Raw genomic sequence first — 12,571 nt, 5'->3', positions numbered from 1 at the left:
AATTTTTGCAATCTACCCCTCTGAAAAAGGGCTAATATCCAGAACCTACAAAGAACTCAAACAAATTTACAAGGAAAAAAAAAAAAAACAACTCCATTAAAAAGTGGGCTAAGGATATGAACAGACACTTCTCAAAAGAAGACATTTATGCAGACAACAGACACATGAAAAAAATGCTCATCATCACTAGCCATCAGAGAAATGCAAATCAAAACCACAATGAGATGCCATCTCATCATGGCTATTGTGGGGTAGGAGGAGGGGGGAGGGATAGCATTAGGAGATATACTTAATGTAAATGATGAGTTAATGGGTGCAGCACACCACCATGACACATGTATACATATGTAACAAACCTGCACGTGGTACACATGTACCTTAGAACTTAAAGTATTTTTTTAAAAAAAGAAAACAAACAAGAAAAAAAGAAATTAGAGGATTAAAATATAGTCAATAAAACACATGCACACACACATTGAAAAGACCAAAAAATAAGCAAAAACTATGATTCAATTGGGTTAGATCGAAGGTTAATTTTATTTTTATAATATTAATACTCTCTTAATGCTTTTAGGAGACAAACTCATCTTCATTGCAGACATTTAATAAACTTAATGGAATATTGTATTATTCACTCCTTTCCTCACATATACTAAATTTAAAGGCTCCTTGAATCACAAGCAAAATATTACTTACCTTTGTATGCATAGAATTTAAAATAGGACCCAGCTTATAAAACATACCTAATAGATGCTTTGCAATAAGGCCATCAGTTGGGGAGAAAGACTTTTAAGTTCTTTCAGTTGTTTTGATAGTGCTGGTGACTTCATACACTTTAATTATTTAATACTGTCGTAGCATATTTTCCCATAAGAGAACGTTTTATGTATAAAAAAGATTTTGAGAATATCAATATATTTTTTCTTTATAAAGATTGTTTCCTACATGAGTGTACAAAGGTGTTCATTTCCATGTACATTCATCAGCATTGGTCATTAGTATTGCTCTTTATTATAAAAATCTGTAAAATGAAAACCGATTTGCACTTGTTTTGATTTTCAGTTGTTTTATTACTGGCAAAGTTGAGTATTTCCCTAATGTACATTCCATCCTTTTTATTTTGTAACTTACCTAAAAATATATTGTTATATTGTGCCAATAATATTTTATCTTATAATAGCATTATTATATATTAAAGTACAATATTTTGTCTAATACATGATGAATGTGTTTTTATAGTTTGATTAACTTATTGTTTTCAGTTGTGGAAAAGATGATTTTGGAATTTTTTTTTTAATTTCTATGTAATAAGATGTATTAATCTGCTTTAAAATTTTATTTATCCTTCTTAGAAGGTTACTTTAATAGTAATTAATTTGTGCAAATATTCCCATAAAATTCTTGTAGTGTTTATATTAAAACTTTTAATGAACATAGAATGAATATTGGTGTGTGATTTTCATCAGGCATAAACATTTATTTTTTTGTCTAGAATGTCAGCTAGTTTCCTTACCAATGGAACAATCGATCTTTAACATTTCAGAAATAAGTATGATTTTTTTATCTGAATTTGTATATTGTATGCCAGTTTCACACTTTTATAATTGTTTTTAGTTTTTAGTTTTTGTTTTTTGTTTTTTTTTTAATCAGTAGTTTCCTAAATTGGTTTTAGATTAAATGCCTCTTATGGGTATAATTGGCAGATGGCTTTTACCACATTTTAAGAGTGCTGAAAGTAAAAATCAATAATACTTCTTTCTCACAAATGTGCCACTGACCTTGAAATATTCACTGTTAACTTATTTCTGCCAGGCTCATCTCTTTTTACAATAAACATTTTCAAATAAAATTGTACCATCTAGAAAGATTGAAGATTTTTATATTATATTTAATTTTATAAAATTATATTTCTAAAGATACATTCTGATGCATGTCAGTATAATTTTTAAAGAATTGTTTTGGTGGTGGGAAAGAGTAGTACCACATATAAAACAGTTTTGAGAAGTATATATACCGTTTAATCAGAATACCTCACTAGACATGTGAAGATGTAGCACTTGTATAAGAATGTGCATAGGAAAAACTGGACTGTTTGATGTTATCAAAAAACAAAGAAAAAATTGTGCTAAACTTGAAAGATATTTTTCCAGAAAAGTATAATACTAATTGAAAATGTATAACGTGTGGGGATCTCTCTCTTGATCTCTTTTACTGGGAAATTACAAAAAGAATAAGAAATTAATAGAAACAGCTCTCCAGAATTTTGAAAATCAGGAAACAGACACATGCATTTTGAGCCTGCTTTCTCCCACTGGCTAAAGATGCACCCTTGTTAACTCCACATTATGTGCAAAAACAGGAAAATCTTATATACAGAAAATAGAAATTGATATTATATATATATTATATAATTCACTTAATTCTTGTAGAATGATGTAAACTTTAAGTATAAAAGGGCATTGGCATTTACAAGTAGAGCTTCAGAAATCCAAAAAGACACAGCTTCATTTGTACAGTGTCATTGGCAAATTAGAATCCCTTCCTACTGCTATCCCCTCATTCTGTATTACAAATCTTTGAAACCAAGAAAGTTATACTAAAAAGTCCTGTATTTTTTCTCTTTTTAGGTTTATATTATTTCCAAGATGATTTTGTATCCTCAGCTAATTAATTATGCTTACTCTAAATTTACAACTGTGCCTATAGGTTTTCCTCTTATGTAAATATCTAGAGTACCAGAAATACTATAGCTGGCATCAGAAATGAGATGAGAAACACTACTGGTGTCATTAGAATTTAGCTTTATAGCCCAGCCAACATAATTAAATACTAAAAGTTCTGACACTCAAAAGAACTGAGAACTGATTCCCTAGCAATTTCGGGTAGTTTCTATAGGAGATTATATGAGAGATTTCCATACATTCCTATACTCTTAAAGGAAGACTCAAGATTAGAGGTGCCCAAGGCTCAATCCTTCGGTTTCTCAGGTTTCCCAAGGCAGAAGAGAAGTCCAGAGGATTGCAGATATTTAGGTGGCTTTGCTAGATGTCAGAAGCAATGCTCTGGCATAAAACTAGTCAACAACCAAGATTTTAACTGTGGAAGTGAGAAATGGAATTAAGAAACAGTTTAATTCTTTATAATGTCATTTACTTGCTAGACTGAATATGAAAATTTTAAAATGTCACTATTTTCCCTTTTCAAATGCAGGAAGGTGTCATTTTATAAAATAAACATTTTTTTCAGTTATTCTCCTTTTCTTGGAAATCTACCTCCAGAGAAGAACTATTGCAATTTAAAGATTTTAACTGAATAATTATCTTCTAACATATATGTGTTCATTGTTTTTCCCTTGCAAACATCTGTGGTCTTGAACTTTAGCAACTAGGGCAAACACATTGTGAACAAATAGCGATAAATTAAATGAAAAGGGCTGACAAATATTACTTAAATAGAAACCAGGTAGTTCTGCTATTACAATGATCTTAGTCCATTTGTGCTGCTAATAAGTTACCTTAGACCAAATAATTTAAAAACAATAGAAATCTATTGTTCATAACTCTGGAGGCTGGGGAGTCCAAGGCACCAGTAAATTCATGGTTTGGGAAAAGCATGCTGTCTGCTTCAAAATGGCGACTTGCTGCAGCACCTTACATGGCACAAAATACAAGGCAGCACACTTCAACCACTTTTATAAGGACACTAATCCCATTTATGTACCCTCATAACTTAATCAGTTATCAAACACCTCACCTCTTAATAGCATCCGAATGATGACTAGGTCTAAAACACTAATTTTTGAGGGACATATTCAGGTCATAGCAAGTGGCAATGTACTTCTTTATGAAATTTCTGCTTGAAACAGCTAAATGATTCAGCTGAAGATATGAGAAATTAGAGTGGGTTACATTTTATCATTTCCTGGATAAGTCAGAGTCCTCAGATATTTAAGTAGTATGTGGTGATTCTATTGAAAAGTTAAGTAACTAATTTCCAAGTTTCAAAAAAGATAGTTTTAGAAGAGGTAATGAACTTGAAACTGAACAAAAGGCTGCCAAGCTACTGGCCTTCTCAAAGTTTATAAGGCCTGACTCCTTTTTCCTCCCCACCTACCATCAATTTTTGATCAGGTTTAAAATTTCATTTTGAGATTATGTGTTTCTTACCACAGAATTCTTGGATTCTTCCATATTTAGTATAATTAAGTTGGGGGGAGGAGAGGAATCTGTAGATGACTTTTTGAAAATCCAGAATGAAGATAATGGAGAATCTCAAAATGTACAGAAAAGTAATACATGGTATGGAGAGAGAAAAATGTATCATTGTAAGTCCACAAAGAAAATAGGACCCAGCAGAACTAAAGGGGACTATCAGGGAGAGTAGGACTGAAGTAAAATACCCAGAAAAATAAGAATTTGTCCTCTTCACTTTCTAGACAAGAAAATCCACAGAATGGAGTTGGAAATCTAGGCTTACATAAGGATTGGAAAGAACACCATACCCCCAAATGATAAAGCATTGATTATATCTGCATCTGGTGGCTGAAAGTCAGGAGTTGTACCCATTTCCTTGCATCAGGAAAAAAAAAATTGTTGACATTTTTCCTCTTTACCAGTGCCAGATCCTGCACATTTTAAACTCACATCTGCTGAATGGCCAGGAAATTTGTCTATAAGAAAAATTTCAAGAAAGCAGGAATTTTTCTGTAAGGATCAGATGGAGTCAGTTCTTCTATGTCAATAGAGTTGTAATTTATAAGTTTTTGTTTTCCTTTATTTTTTAAAGAAACTTTTACAATTATCAGCCCCTTAAGCAGATAATCTGAAACAGTTAATTATTGAACAAAGTGTGAGTGGCTGTGGAATCACCGGTAATTTTTGTTTGTCAAGGAAGAATAAATTACTACCTGTGAACCAAATCATGTATAAGTGGGAAGTCAAAAAACCACTAGGGTAGTTTAGATATTCCTGAAACTATATATCAAATATGGGGGTCTTTTTTTTGAATCCTACAAATTAAGCTACCAAAACAAAGAGTGATTCTGCAGTTTCTTCTTTGGGATAAATACAGCTGCCATAGAAAGCAAACTTGGAAGGATAGACAAGATGCCTTTAATTTATGGAAAATTTGGATTTTTACAGTAAATTTGAAATGGCTACAAAGCCATATATCTGTGCTGTGCTGTCTTTTGTGAAAAAGAAAAAAGTAAAGGACAGAACTTCTAAAACAAACCACTTTGTCCATTGGCATGAAGGTGAGGAGGGTGAAAAGTATTATAGAATATGACCATAAAATTTAACGTGCAATAGATCATTAACCAAATGTTTTGGTGTATTTTATTAAATTTGTGAACTCCAGAAAAACCATGTGAATTATTTTGATTTTTCTTTTAAACTTTATGTGAAGATTAAAGAACATGATAAATCTTGACATAAACGTCATGTATTTTCTGACATTATTGACGTTGGAAAGTTTGTCTAATGAATGAGGCAATATCTGGATATTTATAACACCCTTTCACAATTCAAGCTCAAAAACTGCCTATAATAATTAGTATGGGAAAATTTTAGACCTAATTTAGACAAATGCTAAGCAAGCCCTAAAATGTGTCTTTTGTTTACCATTGCTTGAATTTTCTTTTCTTGAGTGCATTTCTGCATAAGTCTTAGGCTTATTTTTTATTCTTGATACATGACTCTGGTCAGAATAATAAAAATGATCTTAAAACCTGAACCTTATAGACCCAATTTTAGAAGACTTTAGAAATTGTTAAAAATGGGTAAAAGGCAAAGGAAGGCTTTCACATTTGAGGATAAACTGATTTGATCACATTTGGAATAACAAAGCATACAGCATTATACAATGAGTTATAGACAAAGCAAAAAATACAGATTCTCATTTGAGAATGGTATGAAATGAGGTAATTTGAATTATTAAGATAAATTACTGCAAAACTAAGCATTGTTCCCTGATTTATATAAGTGTCTAGTAGCCTTGTAGTCTGCTGCACTGCTTTTAGTACTCATATATACAAGGCGTACTTCTGATATCTGGATATTGGTTTATTCACTAAAAGACATCAATTCCCTTTCGATAGTAACTAGTTCTAGGTTTGTGGTAGGTCTGGAGGACCTTATACAACCTGGTAGGTTGTAAGAACAAAACAAACAAAAAAATTTAGCTAGATTAGATAGATACAAACGTTCACATACTCATACAATTATGTGTATATATTTACACAAATCCAAATGTATATATATTTATAAATGGCTCCACAAACCAACCTGTGGTAATTTGGTAATTATATAATCTAAGAAAATATGATTTTATACTACTAAAAAAAGAGTTGTTTTTGAAAGTGTACTTCCATGATGATTTTCAAAAAGACCCAATATTGTAAAACTTGCCAAAGTTGTTTATTCCAAGTAAAGTATTGATGCTAGTTGTAAAATATTATTTACCTAATATTGCTGAGATAAAAGACTACCCACTGGTCAGAGATTAAATTCTAGGGAAATAATTTAGTGATTGTTATCGTCAAACCAAATGACATTCGAAACAACGAAATGGAGGAGTTTTGCCTCACAGACTGAAAAAAGAGACTCTCTTATATATTAAAATCCTAGAGACTGATGAACAACTTTCTAGGTACAGATTCTACTCCCTCACACCACCTCAGTTGAGAATCAGATCTTACTAATGGTAATCCCAATTCAGAACCTGAGAAGTCTGACATCCAGAAACACATGTTGTAAACTCTAAGAAGGGCAGTGGCATAGCTAGATAAGCATTTCTCATCTATGCTGCACCCTTACGTGTACAGTATCAATGATAGATGCATGACTCCCATAACACAATATGGTGTATAAAAGTATCTAAAGGTGTTTCAGCATCTGCTTTTGTGTTAAAAAAAAAAAAAAAGATTGACATAACAATTAAATGTGTAATTCAACTTTAGAGTATGTGTATTCTCTTTTAATCTGTAATGTATCAGAAAAGTAAAAATGTAAGTAATCAAAATCCAACCTAAATAGTAGAGAGGTTTTTAACATATAAGAGATTTAAGGAAAAGAAAAACGAAATATATCAAGAGGAATTCATACTCAGAAATTTCAAAAACAGAAAGATTCTACAAAGCTGCATAAAATTTTCAGGAAAAAAAATTTGGTTTACTCATGCTTGTTGGTGGTAGGATGGAGAAAGAATTGGATAGAGGACAAGACTGAAATTATTTAAATGTAATCCCATATGAATCTTTCTAAGCTGTAATCCCATTCATTATAGTACCAGAAGGGGGCTTCTGCTTCTGTATAATTCAGGGAATATTAGAAAATAGAATCTTGAGCAAGGTCAGTTCACATATACAAGGATCACTAATAAAGAAAATTAAAAGTTACCCTTTGGTTCATTTCTATCAAGGCTGGTACCAATGAAATCCACCATCTATATTTTCCTCTCATCGTCTGTTAGTATTTAGGGCCTATGATAAATGAGGGAGCAAGGAGGAGAAAGAGATGAGCTCTGGGATAAGTGAAGGAGAAAGAGAGGAGAGATACTCTCTGTATGTCCTTGACAGAAGAATTCGAGGACAAAAAATTAGATTTTTCTTTTTTTTGTCTCAAAAGCTTCTGGAACACTACTTTAAAAAAAAAAAGTTCATAGGATTTCTTCTGACCATCAGAGGCAATATGTTAATGCCTTTTGCTTTTAAAGCTGTCTTGAAAGAAGAGCAACAAAATGCTTTAAACTTGCATTTCAATTTATACTTTATAAGATTTTTTATATGTATATTTCCATTTCATCTTTTTGGTACAATGTGTGATTATGATGTACATAAGAATAATTCATTTTTATTAATCTACCTGAACTAAAGGATGAAACAGTATAGAACAGGTTAAATGCTATTTCCTAAATCACAAATCACAGAGGTAAAAGCTTCTTAACATTTAAGTTTTCAGACCCCCACTTTAGGATGGTTGTTTTTATTTGCTCACATTATTTCCTATATGATTTTCTGTGGCAATTCCGTTGATCCTTTTTCTTTTTTTTTTTTTTTTTTTTTTGGTGTGTGTGTGTTTGGGGTGTGTATCTTCATATGAAATGAGAAAGAAAACCCTGAGGCATTATTTTTCAAAAATATATTAGCTACAATTGAATGTACTGTATAAACCAGTATTACTTAATAAGTAGTTACACTGTATAGAAGAGGCAACTGTAGCAATTACTAAAGACAACATATGGCAGGTGTCTTAAAGCTCTAGGGTGACAACAAAAACATATGACTTCAGCTCATTATAAACATTTTCTAAGATCTTCTTAATTGCCATAGTAATTAAAATGTACCAATATTTGTGAATTTGCCAACTGACTTGAATATTTGGAATGAATATGTTTTGTACTATTAAGTTGACATGAAATATACATTTTAAGAAAATGTAGTCTGACCCTATACATGCATGCATATGTAATCATATAGAGAAACCTTAGAAACAGAATCTCTTACACAGCTGTCATGTATCATTTCTATTTTCTTCACATAACATTGTGTCTGAACATTTTCTGATTAGTAATACATACTGTGTGATGATTGCATTCTGCTGGAATAGAGTTATAATTAGCATTAAGAAAATGTATTATTTCAAATCAACATGACAGTTTAGCTTTCCAGATCACATAGTACTACCGGTAACACCACTGTGATTAAAAGAAATGCTTGCTGGATTAAAATACAAATGAAAAATAATAATACGTGATAACATTTTAATTCTGGGATCCCATATAACAGAGAAAAACACTTTCTAAGGGAAATTGGATTTTTTTCCTTTAAACCTTTGTTAGATGTTAGAGGTTATTGGATACCCTTGAGAAAAGTTATTCTTAAAAAATATATAATTTTAAATTCGTGACAACATAACCACTTGAAATTACCTTTCAAGTAAGGATTTAGTTTTCATTTGTTTAATCAATCCAAGCTTTATGAAACACTCGAAGGTATATAAATAGCTAGAAACTTAATATTAAATATCCTAAGAAAATTATTTATCATAAATTCTGCAAATTTAAACAATGGTTCTAAGTTACAGGTCAAAATGGATCAGGTTAAAAATATAAAATGTTTTAGAATGTAATGTAAAATATAATATATTAACCTAAGGTTAGTTTCTTTATTTTTTTAAACACTCAGATTATATCAAGTAGGGTACAATGTGGGAAGAGAGTCTACTTTAGGTTTTTTATTTATTTCCTTTGTTTGGTTTTTCTACAAAGAGAAAGTGCTTACAAAATCAGAGGTCACCACTGGAAATACTAAGTTTGAGAACACATTCCCTTAGATGCCGTGTATGTATCTGAACACCGGAACCAACAAGCTGCTGCTAGATCTGTAGCTCAGCATCAACAAAATAATGACTCTACTCTGGAATTCTGAGCTTAGCTAATTCAACTGATTCTTAATATAAATTAAGCTACAGACACTAAACACTCAAGTCAATTGTAGCAACATCTATCTACAATTCAAATACCATGTTTGATAGCAGAAATGTTAAACAAATACCAGAAGTGTTTCAGTGTAATCAGGAATATAAAAACCAATCTAAGTACCTAAAATAGTGGAAATTTAATTAAGGTAATTTGATTAATGCTGACACTGAGTCTTCAGATGTAAGTTGAAACTCAGGTCTATTGTCTCAATATTGAATGTAATCACTCTTTAGAAGAGATAATGTACTAGATCACATTGCAGGCATGAAACTATTATCATTGATATCAATTAAAAAAAAACAATAAAGGAGGGTGTTAAATACATCCTGCTTTTAAATAATTGACGGAGATCAGTGATTGTCAACCAAAGATGATTTTTCCCCTTATGGGACATTTGGCAATACCTGGAGATATTTGTGATTGTTAAACTCCAGAATGGAGTGGGATGACACACAGTGCAGAGAGGTTGTATTGAAAGAGTCAGTGTCAGCATTAATAACTAAGGATGCCAAATTTTAAAATATCACTAGCATTCCACTTGTAGTAGATAAAATTGTCATTTATTCTTTTTCTTTCTTTTCTCTCTATATTGATTATGACTTTCCTGTGGGCAATTCATACCTCTTGGCACCTGTGTCTTTGGTCTTGGATCTGTGAAGTGCTTTGTTTTGTAAAAGAGTATGTGGGAAAACTTTACAATATACCAGTTTCCATCTGAGGCCTTAAAATATATGAATTTTTTTATCAGCACTCAGGGTTTCCAATTTATGAAATGTTATGAGCGTATTTCAAGAAGCCATTGCTCTGTCAGCCTTGGTTCTGAAGAACAGACATGGACCCAACCAAAACTTGGAGTCCTGCCTAGCCCAGTCAAGGCCGGAGAAACGTAACCAAGATGATCAAACTGCAGTCATGCAGACACACGAGTATAACATAAATTATTGTTGTAGTAAGCCACTGAGATTTTGTTATTGTTTTGTACTGAACTTCATTACAAAAGAATACTTGGATATACAACACGGTCACTGTTAGCTCTCTAACTTAGGAGAAGATGTTATTTTATGTGCTGTAAATAACTTTATCTACAAAATGAGGCAATTTGAAAGGTAATTTTAAATTTGTTTTCTAACATAAATATTCTACATTCTCTGATTCTATTTCATTTATAACATTATAGATTTATATCCTCACATCAAAAAAAGTATGTGAACTGTAAGTTTAAAATGTTCTCCATCTGTGTGAGTGAAAGAGTGATACATTATTTGTGTCATTTGAAAGACAGAGCCTGAAACTGATACTAAAAATTAAAGAAATGGGTGCTTCACAGGAGTATCCACTGATATCCTAGGTTAAGATGTCAAAAAATTAGAAAAAACTTACTTTAGGCAGTAGAATTAGTATTAAGAACCACAGGAGGAGAAGAGAGAAGGAAGACAAGAGAACCTATGCATCTCCTTTGGAAAGGGGGAGCAGTTGGTGGAATAACCACAATTACAATTTTGCAGGACATAGATTATGAAAAAGACTACCTGAAATATCAAATGAAGTAACCCAAGCAGTGTGATACTATCACATAAGCCCCTAGGAGAAAATAATTTTGAGTGTGTTTTCTACAGGAAAAATGTATATATAAGAGACAATGGAAAATAGTAATAATGTATTTCAAGGATATTATCCTCTTTGCTATCTTCACAAGGGAAACAGGGGTTATAGATGTTACATGGTTTTTTTGAATATCTAATATTGTAAAGTCCATACAAATAAAAATAAAGATTTGGATCTAATATATTACGTTGCCTTTATGTATGTTTGCTCTCTATTTTTCAAAATTCCTAGATGACTATCATATTTTTACTTCTTTATTCAAATACCAAACACCTCTTACACCATCTCCACTCTTAACTGAACATATTGCTTCCAAGTTCACATAATGATGGAAGCGGTCATATTCAAATGTGGCCAAATTGAAGGTCTTTCGAGCGAAAGTATGGGATCCCAGAATTAGAATAGGGTATCTTTGTCAATACCTTATAAATATTAAAACCTCTTCGTCTGCTTTCCTAACTGTGTATGTCCTAAAACATCCTATACTCTTTTAAAATGGGTGACCTGAATGTGCTTCCAGCAAATCACAGAATCTCCATCTATGTCCTTCTAATGTACCAGATCGCACAAATATTCTCAGCTTTGCCTGCATTATGCTTTCTCTCCACTAAATTTTTCTCAATAGCCTACACTTCACTGTTCAGTCATTGCCTAGTTTTGCTCTTTGCTTTATAGTGTATCTTGGAAATCATTTTCTATACTATATCAGATATTTTTCTTGCATTTTCTCTCAAATCAGCTAGAGTCTGGTTGACAATCACTGTCCCACCAAAACTGTTTTTCTTAATGTGATTAATAATCTCTATTATCAGTGAAAATTCATCTCTCCCCTTATTATTTGCAATAACAACATATTTGATGTCTCTCTTCTCACAGAATCACTTTCTTCATCTTTCTGAGCATGAGACTTCCTGATATTCCTCCTAACTTGTAGTTGCTCATTCTCCTTTTCTGCTCAATTTTCTTCATCTCCTTGACTCTGATATGTGGTAGTGTCCCAGTAACATTAAACTTCTTTCTTCTTAATATAAAATCTCCCTGAGAATGTTGTCTTTAAAAGCTCTATTGAGATGCCATTCATGAACATAAGATTACTCAGTGTATGTCTCAGGTTTTCCCGTATAGAGTTGCACAACCATTGCCACCACAATCTAGTTTAAAAACATTTTCTTTACGCGCAAAGAAATCCCATGTGAATTCACAGTCACTTCTCACTCATATCCCTCTCTCCAAGCTCTATTTTCCTATTCTGGAAATTTAATATAATTGGAATTCTAAATATAAGGCCCTTGTGAATTGTTCTTTTTTTCTTTTTCTTTGAGACAGGGTCTCCTTTCTCTGTTGCCCAGGCTGGAGTGCAGTGTTGTGATCTTGGCTCACTGCAGCCTCAAACTCCCAGGTTTAAGTGATCCTCTCACCTCAGCCTCCTAAGTAGCTGGTACTACAGTCACATGCCACCACATCTGGCTAATTTCTGTATTTTTTT

Source organism: Theropithecus gelada, chromosome 1, assembly GCF_003255815.1.
Source record: "Theropithecus gelada isolate Dixy chromosome 1, Tgel_1.0, whole genome shotgun sequence".
NCBI classification, from domain to species: domain Eukaryota; kingdom Metazoa; phylum Chordata; class Mammalia; order Primates; family Cercopithecidae; genus Theropithecus; species Theropithecus gelada.
Note: the sequence above shows the minus strand (reverse complement) of the source record.